The 15,944-nt window shown below is 37.8% G+C and overlaps 1 non-coding gene across 1 annotated transcript; it reads left to right on the top strand.

Moving 5' to 3' along the window:
- The first annotated feature begins 223 nt into the window (after window positions 1-223).
- On the top strand, window positions 224-330 carry LOC118481411. Its single transcript, XR_004865618.1, has one exon. It is a non-coding gene; the product is annotated as a small nucleolar RNA R71 (small nucleolar RNA).
- The last annotated feature ends 15,614 nt before the right edge of the window (window positions 331-15,944 follow it).

Here is a 15,944-nt window from a genome sequence, read left to right as displayed (position 1 = left end):
TTGCAAAGAGGTGCTTTCATCAACCTTATGGGTGCCTGGGGCAATAGATTTATTGCCTTGGGGGGTGTGCCACTGAAAATTGGTTTAAGCGATTTCCTCAATTTGATTATATATTTCATTTAGGCGACGATTACCTAAAAGTCCCCCGGAGCTAGAATCAAGTGTTTGTCTTGTGTGTGGCAATAACCCATTGTAGAAAGTGGATACTTGTTGCCATACCGCAAGACCGTGACGAGGACACTTTCTTAGTAGCTCCTTGAACCTTTCCCAAGTTTCATATAAGGATTCCCCATCCTCTTGTGAATATGTATTAATTTCAGTCATTAATTTAGCCGTTTTAGCAGGAGGGAAATACTTATATAGAAACTTTTGGGCTAGTTCATCTCAGGTGTTTACCGAGCCAACTGGGAGGGTATTAAGCCAAGCCTTAGCTCGGTCTTTTAGTGAAAACGGAAACATACGAAGGCGGATGGCGTCGTTTGATGCCCCATTGATCCGAAAGGTATCACATATTTCTAAGAAATTAGTAATATGTAAATGAGGATCCTCGTCCGCCAGCCCATGGAAGGTTGCGGAGTTTTGAAGCAATTGTATCAAATGTGGCCGAAGTTCGAAGTTGTTGGCTTCGACATTCGGTGCATTGATAGCGGCGCCGAGAATACCTACGGTGGGGTGTAGGTAATCCATGAGGGTACGTTGGTCCGCCATCGGAAGTGGGTCTCCCGAAGCTTTCTATTGGTTTTTAGCTTTAAGTCTTTTTCTGAGAAAGCGTCCGGGTTCTTCAAGAGGTTCTTTTATGTCTCTGCTAGAACTGGAGCTCATACACTACGTAAAAAGTCGTGGCGCCTGGGTTCCTAGTCCTGCAATAAAAACAGAAAAGAATGTGGGTCAGAAGGTTCACCACGGCCCTGTGCTCAGCTGAGCACGGCCCGTGGTCGGAGATACAGTAATTGTTTTCTGGATCCCCATTACTGGGAAGTTAGACACGGCCCCGTGTTGCACCGACACGGCCCCGTGCTCAACTGTCTGTAACTCGAAAAATAAAAACTGCCAGTGACAATGCTCGGCACGGCCCGTGTCCGACCAGGCACGGCCCGTGCTGAGCTCTGCAGAAATTGAAAAATTACAAAAATCCTAAAAAAAACAGAAAAATTTAGAAAAAACGATTAGGCCGCTGATTCCTAACTTTCTTAAAATCCTTGTGTCCCCGGCAACGGCGCCAAAAACTTGATGTGCGTTAGGTGTAATATATTTTAGGTGTATATTTTAAGCCCTTTCACACTTTTTTTAGCCAAGTTTTAAATTTATAAAACACAATATTTACTAACACTAAACAAACATATGGGCAAGTACACCCATCGTGGACGTAGTATAGTGTTGGTAAGATACCGAGGTCCTCCAAGGACACAAGAGCTTTTAGTACCGGTTTATCCTCAACGTCTAATCAAATCAAAAATTAGAAAAAGGGTTTATAAATTAGAAAAATAAAACTAACTAAAATGCTGAAAAATAAAATAAAAATAAAAACAGATAGACAAGATGAATCACTTGGCTCCGACTCGTGTATAGTGTAACCTTTGATTATTTCCGCACTTTTGCACATTTAAAGAGATTATCTTAGTTATTGTAGTAGGCCCCTCTTTTGAAGGTGACGTTACCCTCAACCCAGTAGTTTGAGTCAGCAAGGACACAATCCTAAAGGGTCGGATTATTGAAAGATAATTAATTAAGTTATTAATGCATATTGTGGTAGGCCCCTCTTTTGAAGGTGACGTTACCCTCGGCTAAGTAGTCTGAGTCAGCAGGGATAAAGTCCTAAGTAGCCGGGTTAAAGTTTTAATAGTAGTTTAACTTATGAGGGGGTCAAAGAGTTTGGACCCCCGCCATCCAATACCGGTGAGTATTGAAGGAGGTCCTACTAAATTTGACCCAGGTCCTTTGAAGGATCTATACACTGAACAATGGCAAGACTCTTACCAAACCGTTTCCTTAACCCCCGACCAGGTAGCCAACATACCTCCATATAGACGGTGGAGATATGAATGGTGAAAATCTTTTATTTTATATAAACAGTAAAATAATGCCAAGACACCACGGACAAAGATAAGGAAGAATCACCTTCAACATAAGAAACTAGTTATTAAAGTCATTAATACATAACCAAGTAAAAAGTGCGAAAAGATTAAAAATAAAAAGTATTACACTAGACACTTGTCTTCACCAAGTGATGTAAGAGACTTAGGCAAACATGGCCTTTGATTGTCAAGAACTCTTAAGATCAATCTTGGATCCCGAGACGACTCACACACTCTACGATGGACAATTGATGATGGTGGTGGATGATGGTGTTGTGATGGTGGTGGGTGGTGGGTGAAGTGTGAGAAAGGTGGTGTGCCAAGGGATGAGTTGCAAGTGAACCAAGCACTCCTATTTATAGGCTAAACAGAAGCTCGGGCACGGCCCCGTGTTCGTTGGGCATGGCCCCGTGTCCATCCTCCTTCTCTTTCTTCATTAAGTGCAGTTTGTCTGCATTAGTTGACCACGCCCCCGTGTCCGCTGAGCACGACCCCGTGTGCAGAAGCATATCTTTACTATCAAGAATTGCCTGGATTCTGCGAATCTTATAGTTGACCACGGCCCGTGTTCGCTGAGCACGGCCCCGTGGTGGGCGACAGAAGCTTCTACAACTTTGTCTTTTCTGCTGACACTTGGGCACGCCCCCATGCTCACTGAGCACGGGGTGTGTTCAGCCTTCTGTTCTCTTGTTTTGCTTTGCTTGGGAAGATGTTGTCGGGGGGTCGGGTATGCCACCTTTGTTCCTTTTCTTGTATTTGTGTTAGATTTAGCTGCCTTTTTGCTTCTTTTGTTTATTTGAGCTCATTTAATCCTGAAAATACAAAAGGAAGACAAAAACACACTTTTTCCAACATTAGTACTAAAAAAAGGTTAGTTTTATGCCACAATTGATGTAATTTATATGTTGCATTTGTTGGACTCTGTATGCCCAAGACACATATTAAATTGATGTGGCTAGTACGTTATGATCCAAGTCGGGTCATACCCAATAACAAGCTAGACAAACACCTATAATATTTATTTTTGATATGATCAAACAAATAAATATTGACACTTATAATATTTAGAAATTGGTTTTCTAAATAATTGTACTTGAGAAACTAATAAATTATATGGATAATTTATTTTGAGAGAATATTTTATTTTGTTATTTAATGGGTTAAATAACAATTTTTAAAAGGTTGCATAAGTCTTGTAAACATGGGATGTTTAATTTTATAAAATTATAAAATTAAAATACAAGATTTGATTTAATAAAATTTGAAAAATTTTGGGTGGTAAAAGCCCCATGTGGGCTGTCCACTTTGGGTGTTTCCAAGGTGGTTTTCACCAATCAAAATACATGCAATCTTCCAAGAAGGCTCTCTATTGATTGGGTGAATTAGGAGGTGAACTTCTCTCATCAATAATAAAAACCTTCTCTCATTTTTATATACACAAGAGAAATAATTATTCAAGTGCAAGAACACACAAAAACACTCTCAAATTTTCGGCCAAAGGTGGTTGATCAAGAAGGTGTTTTTCAAGTGTAGAAATCCTAGCAACATAAGGTGTTCGTTGGAGGCTTGGGGGTATACTAGCTTGAGGCTTTCTTGTTTGGAAGCTACTATTCAAGAATCATCATCATCTTCCATCTCCTTGCTCTTGAAAGGTTGTTTCTTAAAACACCCTATGGTTGTATTTTGATAGCATGCATGTCATATATGGATCCGGTTATTGGGTTTTGCATTAAAAATGGTTTTAAATCTTGTAAAGTAACTTGTTTTAAATCTTTTTCCGCTGCATTTTAATTTTATTTGGATAAAATTAGCTTTGATAAACGTGTGAAAAACCCAACAATGGCATCTAGAGCCGCTTATATGAGTGCATGCTTCATCGGATTTAAAATTTTCGGGTTTTCGGGTTTGAAGAAACCCTATGGCCGAAATTTTATCCATGGTTTCCCTTTGTTCTTTCAAGATTTATTTCCTACATGCATAAAGGAATCTTGACAAAATTATGTCATATGGATGATTTGTTTTGTTTGGACAAAAACCCACATTTTTCAGTTTTTTCATTCTTAACCGAAAATGTAGGTTGTAAAAGGAAACCATTTTTGCTCTTGAATTTTAATATATATTTGGATATATATTTTGGTGTACATAACCTAGCCATGACCTTGTGTGAATATGTTTGTGTTTGTGATTTTAGTTAATTATTCAATGGGTTGTAATAATTATTAATTTTTGTCTTCCATTTGTAAAAAATATGTAATTTATTTATTTTCATTTGGTATGTAAGTAAATAGATTAGGTGCATTTTATTTTACTAGAAAAAATGTATTAGGATACTTGTTTTTGTAAAAGAAGATGCACACAAAAAAAAATGCGGTTTTGGTTTTTGCCAATTTCGGGCATAAAGGACTTCATAGTTTTTAACGGGATTTTAGCCCGATAACCGATACACATTTTTGAAGTCCAAAGGAGTTTGGAGCTGAATTTAAAAGACATTTGGAAGCTCAAAGAATGTGAAGAAATCACAACACAAGATGAAGACTTGAAGCATTTGGATGCGGGATCAAGTAGGAGTTCACCGACACATTATTTGTGTCTATATTCACCCTTTAGGAAGGACCTTTTGACACACTTGTTTCGGCTAACAAGTATGGTCAAAATAGTTGGCTATGGTTATGCACCTTTTAAAATATGTGTTGTGTGCTTGTATGGTTATATTTTATTTATGGTTGTTTGGATGATATTTGGATATGCATACTTAACAACTAATAATCCGTAACAAGCTTAAAATTGGTTCTTACAAAATCATTAAAACGGTTAATACAAGGTTTTATTAAAAATTAATGATTTTTATAATAAAATGGGTTTTATTAAAAGAACCTTGAAAATTGGTTTTCACTAAAGTACCATTGATTTGAATGCATGCAAATATATGGTACATACATTTTTTCTAAACTAGAATTTTGAAAAATAAAATCTCTTTTATAAAACAAGTCAAACACCATCCTTTTATACAACACTCGAATTACTTGGGAACTCTTTGTGGGATAAAGGTCACCTAACCACATTTGAGGAAACTTGTATATTTGAGGTGGGGTTACCATGTTTGTGGGATAAAGGTCACCTAACCACTTATATGTGTAAACTCACATGTGTTTATAAGTTGGACGACTTGATTTGGAAACCATGAACTTAGGGTCACCGAAGCATGGGGAACAAAGGTGTTGATGGGATTAAACATGCCCACTAAACACAAAGATGTTTAACCGATACCATATGGCTAGAAGTTGCAAAGGGTTGCAATCGTCAAACGTTGACTACCTTGTTAATTTAGATAATGGGATAAAGGTCACGTAACCAATATTTAATTGTAACGTTGGATTCTAGATTTTAATTATTAATTGTCTATGAGACATTAAAAGGGTATTAATGATTAAAATTTTAATAATATCGAAAATACTATAATTGGACTTTGTTAAATTTTGTAGATGGCCGCTAACAATGCAAACCTGATTACCCAAACAGTCCGTAACCTATCACTAAGAACCATCCTTGAAAAGGATCGTCTCAACCATAACAACTTCATGGATTGGTTTCGAAACTTGAGAATTGTTCTCAAGCAAGAGAAGATATCCTATGTGTTGGACGATCCTATTCCCGATCAACCTGACGAGGAAGATGTAGAAGCCTACAATGATTGGGTTAAGTATACCGAGGACTCCATGCAAGCCTCTTGCCTCATGTTGGGAACTATGATTCCCTAGATTCAAAAGGACTTTGAACATCACGGGGCATACGACATGATTACCCAATTGAAGGAAATGTTCCTACAACAAGCAAGGGTAGAACGCTTCGAAACGGTTCGAGCGCTTCATGCATGTCGAAAGGAAGAAACCCAATCGGTATCATCTTATGTCCTTAAGATGAAAAGCCACATTGATCGCCTCGAGAGGCTCAATTGTCCCGTCTCTAAAGAGTTGGCTACGGATTTGATCCTCAACTCTTTAACAAAGAAATTTGAGAGCTTTGTTATGAACTATAACATGAATGGATGGGACAAGAGCATTGGTGAGCTTCATGCAATGCTCAAAACGGCCGAAGCCGGAATGGGTAAAAAGGCTTTGCCCGTTCTAACGATCAATGAGGGAGGCAAGAAAGGGCATTACCCCGACACCAAAGCAAATGTTGCCAAGGGAAAGGGACACGTCAAAGGGAAGGGAAAAAGAAAGGCTAAAGCAGAACCACCAAAACAAAAAGAGAAGAAGGCAAAAGTTGCCACGAGCGATCCATGCTTTGAGTGTGGAGAGATAGGACATTGGAAAAGGAATTGTCCAACCTATCTCAAAGAGTTGAAAAACAAGAGGGATGCGGGGCAAACCTCAGGTACAATCTTTATGATACATATTGATCTAAATGTTATTTCTTCTAACACATGGGTATTAGATACCGGATGTGGAACTCATATTTGCAATTCATTGCAGGGGTTCAAAAGAAATAAGCATTACAAGAAGGGAGACACTAGTCTCTTCATGGGCAATGGAGCGAAAGTTCAAGTTGAAGCCCAAGGAGACTATGTTCTAAAACTTCCAAGTGGTTTGGAAATTTGTTTGAAAAATGTTTTGTATGCTCCTAGTTTGACTAGGAACATTATTTCTGTTTCCCTTTTAAGACAATATGGATTTGATTTGAAGTTTCTGAACAATGAAATTTATGCTTTGATGAATGACATGTTCTACTTTAAAGCTACGCCTTCAAATGGTATTTATGAATTGGTTCATGATGATACATCATTTGATAATTCGATGTACCAAGCAAACACCAAGAAACTCAAAATGGATTTGAGTGAGACCTATCTTTGGCATTGTCGTCTTGGTCATATAAACAGAAATCGCATGCAAACACTTCAAAAGAATGGTCTTTCGGAAACAAATGAAATTTGTGCATTTGATACATGCGAATCTTGTCTACAAGGTAAAATGACTAAGAAACCCTTTAGTGGCACCAACCAAAGGGCAAAAATTTATTAGGTATCATACATTCGGATGTATGTGGTCCTTTTAAGCCAATGACTAGGAATGGTGAAAGATACTTCGTAACTTTTACCAACGACTATAGTCGTTATGGTTATGTGTACTTGCTAAGACACAAAGATGAAGTTTTTGAAACGTTCAAAATCTTCCAAAATGAAGTACAGAATCAACTCACCAAGACAATCAAAGTTCTTCGTTCCGATAGAGGAGGTGAATACCTTAGTGATGCTTTTCAAGATCATCTTAGGAGTTGTGGGATCATCTCACAACTTACTCCACTTGGAACACCACAACATAATGGTGTGTCTGAAAGGAGGAATAAAACTCTATTGGATATGGTTCGATCTATGATGGCTAGAAGCACATTGCCTTTATCATTTTTGGGGTTACGCTTTGCTCTCTGCGGCTCGTGTATTAAATATGGCCCCAACCAAGAAAGTGGACAAGACACCTTTTGAAATATGGCATGGAACGGTTCCATCATTATCATATTTGAAGGTATGGGGTTGTGATACTTATGTGAAGCAATACACCCCAAACAAGTTGGAAGTACGATCCACTAAGTGTATCTTCGTAGGATATCCTAAAGATGATATAGGATATTATTTCTACGATCCAATAGAGCAAAAGGTATTTGTTGCTCGAAAGGCAAAGTTCTTGGAAGATAAGTTCCTTATTGAAGGAACTAGTAGAACAGTGGAACTTGATGAGGATCAAGAACCACAAGCCAATACACGTTTGGTTGATACTAGCACTCAACAAGAGGTTGTTGAAGATGATCAAATGGTTGATCAACATACACAAAACGTTCGCAGATCTGGTAGAATTAGTAATCCACCTGAAAGATATGGATTTTTCATGGATTGATGCTATGTGGTAGATTCAGATGAACCAACCACATACCATGACGCAATGTCGAAATCCGATTGCGACAAATAGCTTGAGGCTATGAACGTAGAGATGCAATCCATGCATGACAACCAAGTTTGGGAATTGGTTGTGCCACCTCTTAACTCTAAATTAGTTGGAAGTAAGTGGGTTTTCAAGAAGAAAACGGATATGCATGGTAACTTGGATACTTATAAAGCGAGACTTGTAGCAAAAGGTTTCACTCAAACTCAAGGGGTTGATTATGATGAGACCTTCTCGCCCGTGGCGATGCTAAAGTCGATTAGGATATTATTTGCCATAGCTGCATATTATGACTATGAGATTTGGCAAATGGATGTCAAAACGGCTTTCCTCAATGGATATCTTGATGAAGATGTCTATATGGTTCAGCCTGAAGGTTTTGTCGATCCAAAACATCCTAACAAAGTGTGCAAGTTAAAGAAATCAATATATGGATTGAAACAAGCATCGAGAAGTTGGAATCACCGTTTTGATGAAGAGATTAGGAACTTTGGGTTCGTCAAGAACGACGATGAAGCTTGTGTGTATAAGAAAGCTAGTGGGAGCACCGTCACTTTCTTAGTATTGTATGTCGATGACATTCTACTATTTGGAAATGACATTCCAACAATGGAAGGTGTAAAAGCCTGGCTTGGAAGATGTTTTTCCATTAAAGATCTTGGAGAAGCTGCCTATATTTTGGGAATAAAGATATATAGGGATAGATCAAGGCGCTTGATAGGTTTAAACCAAAGTGCATACATTGACAAAGTCTTGAAAAGGTTCAAGATGGAGAACTCTAAGAAAGGTTTGGTACCTATTCAAAAGGGGTCAATATTGAATGTAACTCAATGTCCAAGCTCAAAGGATGAGCAAGAAAGAATGAAAGGAATCCCATATGCGTCTGCTATAGGATCCATAATGTATGCAATAATATGTACTAGACCGGACGTGTCATGCGCTATAAGCATGACAAGTAGATACCAGCAAAATCCAGGTAACAATCATTGGATGGCTGTTAAGAGCATATTGAAATACCTTAGGAGGACTAAGGATATGTTTCTAATATATGGATCTGGTGAAGAGGAACTCGTTGTAAAAGGTTACACAGATGCGAGTTTCCAAACAGATCGAGATGGTTCTCGATCACAATCTGGGTATGTCTTCATTTTGAATGGAGCTGCAGTCTCATGGAAGAGCTCGAAGCAGGATGTTGTAGCATTGTCCACTACAGAATCTGAATACATCGCCGCTTCATTGGCAGCGCAAGAAGCTGCATGGTTAAAGAAGTTCATTGCTGACCTAGGGGTAGTCCCTATCTTTTGTGATAACGAGGGTGCGATTGCTCAAATCAAGGAACCTCGTGCACATCAAAAGACTAGGCACATTGAGCAGAGATTCAACTACATAAGGGATGAAGTTGAAAAGGGAAAGATATGTATTCGCAAAGTTCACACCGATCAAAACATTGCGGATCCACTCACGAAGCTCCTTGAACGGCCAAAACATGAGGGTCATACTTGTGCCTTAGGACTTCGATATTCTAGTGACTGGATTTGATCTATTTTGTATTTGGATATTGGAATAATTGTTATTTTAACTCTTTTATGGTATTTTGAGTTATGTTCCATTTTAGCATGTTTAAATCCATGAATAAATTAATTATTCTAAATGTCCGTAGTCGATCATACTTGTGGGAACAAATATGAATGTAAGACTATTATGAACTTGGATTGGTAGATATTCATGAGGTATGAATATAGAGCAAAGTGTTGCTGCCAAAGTTCATAGATATTTGTGGGATACAAATATTGGACTGACCCGCTCTCAAATGTTACTGCATGGAATCATTTGTGATTGATCATTAGTAAATTTGAGCAAAGGCGAATATCAGAGTATCCTCTGACCTGAGATACATATTGGGTCTTGATATTCACCAAATATTATACCTTGACTTAGTTCTTCGTTGTTTGAAATAAGACAGTACATAAGGCTAAGCACAGGTGTGGTACGAGGTGATTGTGAGAGACGTATGTAGTCAAGAAGGGATTTGTTCCTCTTATTCGTTGAGAGTAAGATGTCTAAGGCCTGCTAAAGTTAAATCGACAGAGAATGATCACACTGTGTCTCTGGATTTGACATGACATCTGAAACGAAAGGATAAATGATAGATTCACCTAAATCATGTTCAAGTAAGGGACTTGAAGGGGATGATGTTATTGAATGGCACTTCGTCATACGTATTAGGGGTAGTAAACCGTTGTTAGGCGTCATTTACTGCTTGCATCAATCTTCTATGTATCTTGTGCAAGTGGGAGATTGTTGGACTCTGTACGCCCAAGGCACATATTAAATTGATGTGGCTAGTACGTTATGATCCAAGTCGGGTCATACCCAATAACAAGCTAGACAAACACCTATAATATTTATTTATGATATGATCAAACAAATAAATATTGACACTTATAATATTTAGAAATTGGTTTTCTAAATAATTGTACTTGAGAAACTAATAAATTATATGGATAATTTATTTTGAGAGAATATTTTATTTTGTTATTTAATGGGTTAAATAACAATTTTTAAAAGGTTGCATAAGTCTTGTAAACATGGGATGTTTAATTTTATAAAATTATAAAATTAAAATACAAGACTTGATTTAATAAAATTTGAAAAATTTTGGGTGGTAAAAGCCCCATGTGGGCCGTCCACTTTGGGTGTTTCCAAGGTGGTTTTCACCAATCAAAATACATGCAATCTTCCAAGAAGGCTCTCTCTTGATTGGGTGAATTAGGAGGTGAACTTCTCTCATCAATAATAAAAACCTTCTCTCATTTTTATATACACAAGAGAAATAATTATTCAAGTGCAAGAACACACAAAAACACTCTCAAATTTTCGGCCAAAGGTGGTTGATCAAGAAGGTGTTTTCAAGTGTAGAAATCCTAGCAACATAAGGTGTTTGTTGGAGGCTTGGGGGTATACTAGCTTGAGGCTTTCTTGTTTGGAAGCTACTATTCAAGAATCATCATCATCTTCCATCTCCTTGCTCTTGAAAGGTTGTTTCTTAAAACACCCTATGGTTGTATTTTGATAGCATGCATGTCATATATGGATCCGGTTATTGGGTTTTGCATTAAAAATGGTTTTAAATCTTGTAAAGTAACATGTTTTAAATCTTTTTCCGCTGCATTTTAATTTTATTTGGATAAAATTAGCTTTGATAAACATGTGAAAAACCCAACAGCATTTTGTGCACATCACTCCATCATCCATCTCCAACATGTTTAGACTACAAGATTTGGCAGGTATGGAAACTATCACCAAAAATTATCTTCAGCATGAGTTCATAAAAAAAGGGATATGAAGCTCAGGTGGGAACAACACTTTAAAAACCATATTTTCCACTAGAAATGAAATTCTTATTCCATACACTTTTGGTTTGTTTATCTGCAAAGGCCACTACTTTTAATGAGATTCCCCTAAAAACTTAGTGTAACGCCCCAAAAACCCAAATGTTAAATTAGAAGAATGATTTATTTTACACGGTGTGATATTGAGGTAACTAAGTTAGTGAACTTGGTTATAATTACAAGTTAGATGTTAGTAATGAAGTCTTGTAACTAAACAAATAACAATAAAAAACTACAAGGGCTAAAAGGGGACAAATGGAAAATGTTATAACTAAAAAATTAAAGAATAAAAAGGAAATTAAAAACACACATAATGTGTGTGTGCGTGTCTGGTGGATTGAACATGGCAGGAGAAAAGGGGTGAAACCCTAATTCATAAAGATCTGCAAATTGAAAGGGAATTCAAGTCTGAGCTTGTGCATGAACTGAGATTCTTGATCACCTAAGTGTCCTTAACACTTAATAAGTCAAACTTTATGTTTTAACAATGTTTGATGAAATGGGTTTTATGTGAAATGTGAATGTTGAATGAAATTGAGGATGAATACTAATTTATGTTAACATGTAGAAGTTGTAGTATGGTTAATCTTGACTACATTGATGGTTTGGGGGAAAACCCACTATTGACTATGGAATGATAAAGAAGGTAAAGAACTACATACAAATATATATGATGTTGGTGATTGAAGTAATATTGTAGGTTGTAGGATCGTTTTCAGACCCGAACGAGTCGATCAGAAGAGTTTATCTAAGTTTCAGAGGCGGAAACTAAGAAACTGAGTTCAATTCATCAAGCAATACACTTTAAACTGTCGTTTGATTGATAAAAATGACTTTTACAGCAACTCGACACTTCGGCAGCACTTCGTTGCAAACCGGAAAGAACTCATACTGATTTCGCTCCAACTATGCTATTTATAGGCAATGGGGTTCTGCTTGAACAAGTCTCAAGCGGAATCACCATAACTGTTTCGAGCGAAATCAAAAACAAACACCTCGAGCGTGTGACACCTGTGTCACCGCGACCATCAAACAAATACCAAGCCGATGAAATATTGTATTTCATACTTGGGATCTTGTATAAATATGTGTATGTTTTGCACATATCAATTATTGTTCAATTTCAAACTCTACAATGCTTTCTAGAGCATTATACGCAAACTGGTGCGTAAACGTACTCAGTTTAATGCGACAAATACTCCGGAACATCAACATATACTCAACATACCTTAAATAACCTTTACATAACTTAGAAATAAGTTTTGAAGGCTTTGGTATGGCAAAAACAAGTTAATTCGCTTACAGGGACTAAACTTGACAAACTGCGAAAGTATGCCAATTTGAACTGTAACGAACATTCCGGAACATGTCCTTAAGTTAAACATACCCTAAATATCCTTTACATAGCTTAGAAATAGGCTTTGAGGTGTTTGGTATGCTAAAACAAACTTTTGGATCATTCAGGGACTAAAAGTGTCAAAAAGTGCACAAGTTTGCACTTTCGCGCATAGCTTACGTTTTGAATACATCCGGACATCCAAAAATTTATGTAAGCATCCTTATATTATGCCTTAGTGTTTGGCATGAGAAAAATCCATTCGTCGCGTCATTTGGATCGTTTTTCGCGCTTATGCGCATTCCGTCGTAATTACCGAACATCGCGATCGTACGGCCAAACGAGCCAACATCCGGAACATTTTTGAGCATGTTTCATGTCCACAATGTTTAGGCATCATTTTAGGGCCTTAAAGATGGCTTTACGGGCCTTAGAAGTGTCGGAAATGGCTTAAATACGCAACAGGGACCAAAACTGCCATTTTTGAAAGTATGTGCAGATCAGAAGCTTCAGGCGGCCCGCGTGAGTTTTGCCTAAATGTTGAGGCGGGCCACGTGAGACTGTCAGACAGATTCAATGTATGCATTTAATGCAGTTGGCCTTTCGTTCGATCAAGGGGCGATGCCCTTTCACCCAATCAAGAGCCAAGGGGCATTTTCTGACTTACCACAACATTTCGACAAGTGTACGCACGAGATCGCGGCATGATATTCGATAAACGATCCTAACGGTTCCACTTTTCCTATAAATACCCCCCTTTGTGTAAAAATCACAAGAATCAGATCTAAAAGCTCTATGTTGAAGTTTTGCTTCATACCTGAGTTTCTCTGATCTAGATTAGCATTCGGGGACCCTCCGTAAGTATTCTTTCGTTGTTTTATCGCTTTTCGAGTCCGTAATCACGATGGTTACAGTCCGTACTGACTATACCTACTGATTACCACGTTATCTAGGCTCAGTGACGAGTCGTAGTTTCGGCCAAAATGCGCATTCTTGCGTATTTTGTAACCAAACTACTCGTGAGCATCAAAGCCGTTTGATTTGATGCCAAACCTGTTTTCTAAACTTAGTTAAGCATGTTCTAACATGCTTAGCTCGTCACTTTTAGTTTAGTACATATATAGGGTCGTAAGGTAAGCGATCTAAACCATCGCTTATACTTTCGAACCCGACCCATTTAGTCGATCATTAGGATCCGACCAAACACATTAGGTGACCATAGCTATAACCTTCCGAGGTTATACCTTGTGGTCACGATGTTAGGCGTTCCAAACGCGTTATACGCGAACGACGCGTTAAGGTAGCATAAGCTACCTAAACGGGTCGTAATGGGTCGCAAGCGCATAGGTTAGGTTTCATTTTAGTATGTAGGCTTTGTTAAACCATATTACACGAGTCTCCATACTCGTTTGGTTCGCGAACCCGCATACTATCCGATCCTTCCGATTTTGGTCCGGTATATTAATATAGCTACCTATTAGGTGACGTTTGATATTCCGTGATCTCTAGCATTATTTGGTCATTATACAAGAACTACAAAGCAATCTCAGGTGAGTACATTGAACCCCTCTTTTACTGTTTTCCAAACTGTTTTGGGGTGAAACACATGTGCCTACTTGCTACTTTCATGCTTTCCGGTTTTCACATCATATACTGCTATGTTCGATAGTACATATATAGTACATGATTTCATTGTGTTTATGCTATGTATGCCCATTGTGTGCGTACTTAGTACATTGCTTTACATCACATTTCATGCTACGTACGCCCATTGTGTGCATACGTAGTACATTGTTTCACATTGCATATGCTCATCCAGCATATGAACACATTATTCTACATTTTGAACCGTTGTACTCTACAATACATTTCATGCTACGTACGCCCATTGTGTGCATACGTAGTACATTGTTTCACATTGCATATCTGTTGCATATGCTCATCCAGCATATGAACACAGTATACTACATTTTGAACCGTTGTAACCATTTGACTATGTGAACCGTCTTACCCCTTTGATTTCATGAACCGTCTGTAACCATTGAACCGTGTAAACCAGTTGTATCCGTTGACATGGATTACATTTGACTATACATGAACATTTCTACCGTTGTTAAACATTTCATCTTGATGGTTTGGTTTGAGTAAGTGATTTAAGTAACGAGGCATGTGTAATATGATACAAGCATGGTGGATACGCCGCTGGTACTTCCTATATATAAGTGTTTGTATGGTATTACATATCGTAGCGTTATTTGAATCATTTCAATTTGAGACATATGACATTTTATACAAATAACACACTTTTCATGAGACATTGTTTTACAAACTCATTTTACATGGTTATCCGTTTAACCATACAGTGTTCTCTTATTTATACATATCATCTGATCTTATCGTTTTTCAAATGAGTTACAAGACAAAGCAAATTACAAGGTTCATGACTAAACATTTTCTCAAACATAAGTCATGAATTCCGTTTTCACAAAACCAATGTATCTCACAGGCATTTTTATGCTGACGTACCTATTTTCACATGTGTTTTCAGGAGATGATGCATAGGACTTATCAAGACATACTTAGGCGGACCTGTGCCTTAGTAACTTAAAACGAGACAAGAACTAGTTAATTTATGTTATGTACACTTTGATTCTTGTTTAAACAATGTAAACATTCATGTGTGATTAATAAAACAAAACTTCAATTGCCATGGATTTCAAACAACTGATTCTGTTACAACACTCCCCGACGTTTCCGCCACGTTTTGTATGTTCTACGTGGTCGGGGTGTGACAGAAAAGAGGGTATCAGAGCCAATGGTTATAGGGAATTAGGTTATTAGTAATGCTTTGACCTAGTCTATAACCTTCCTAGGACCCTAACGCGAGTTCACTTGCGTTTAGTCATAAAACAATACCGTCACCTATCCTTAGGCGACGACCACAACAAGAACATAAATTTCAAAACCGCCTTGAAAACTAATCATCTGTTCTAGGATGATTGATTACTAGGTTTTGAACCCTCTATTGTAAGGTTTTGAACCCTTTGTTATAAGGTTTTGAACCCCTTTGAATTTTCAAAACTCTCGTCAAAGTTTTGGGTCCTAAATAGTGTGAACACGTGCGAACTGGAAGAGTGAATGCCTGTACCCTGGGTTTTCTGTCTAAGGTTACAGTGTTCGTACAAATCCACATAATCGGACCAGT

This window comes from Helianthus annuus, chromosome 8, assembly GCF_002127325.2.
Source record: "Helianthus annuus cultivar XRQ/B chromosome 8, HanXRQr2.0-SUNRISE, whole genome shotgun sequence".
NCBI lineage: Eukaryota > Viridiplantae > Streptophyta > Magnoliopsida > Asterales > Asteraceae > Helianthus > Helianthus annuus.
The sequence above is the reverse complement of the archived record's forward strand: the minus strand, read 5'-3'. Positions and strand labels throughout refer to the sequence as shown.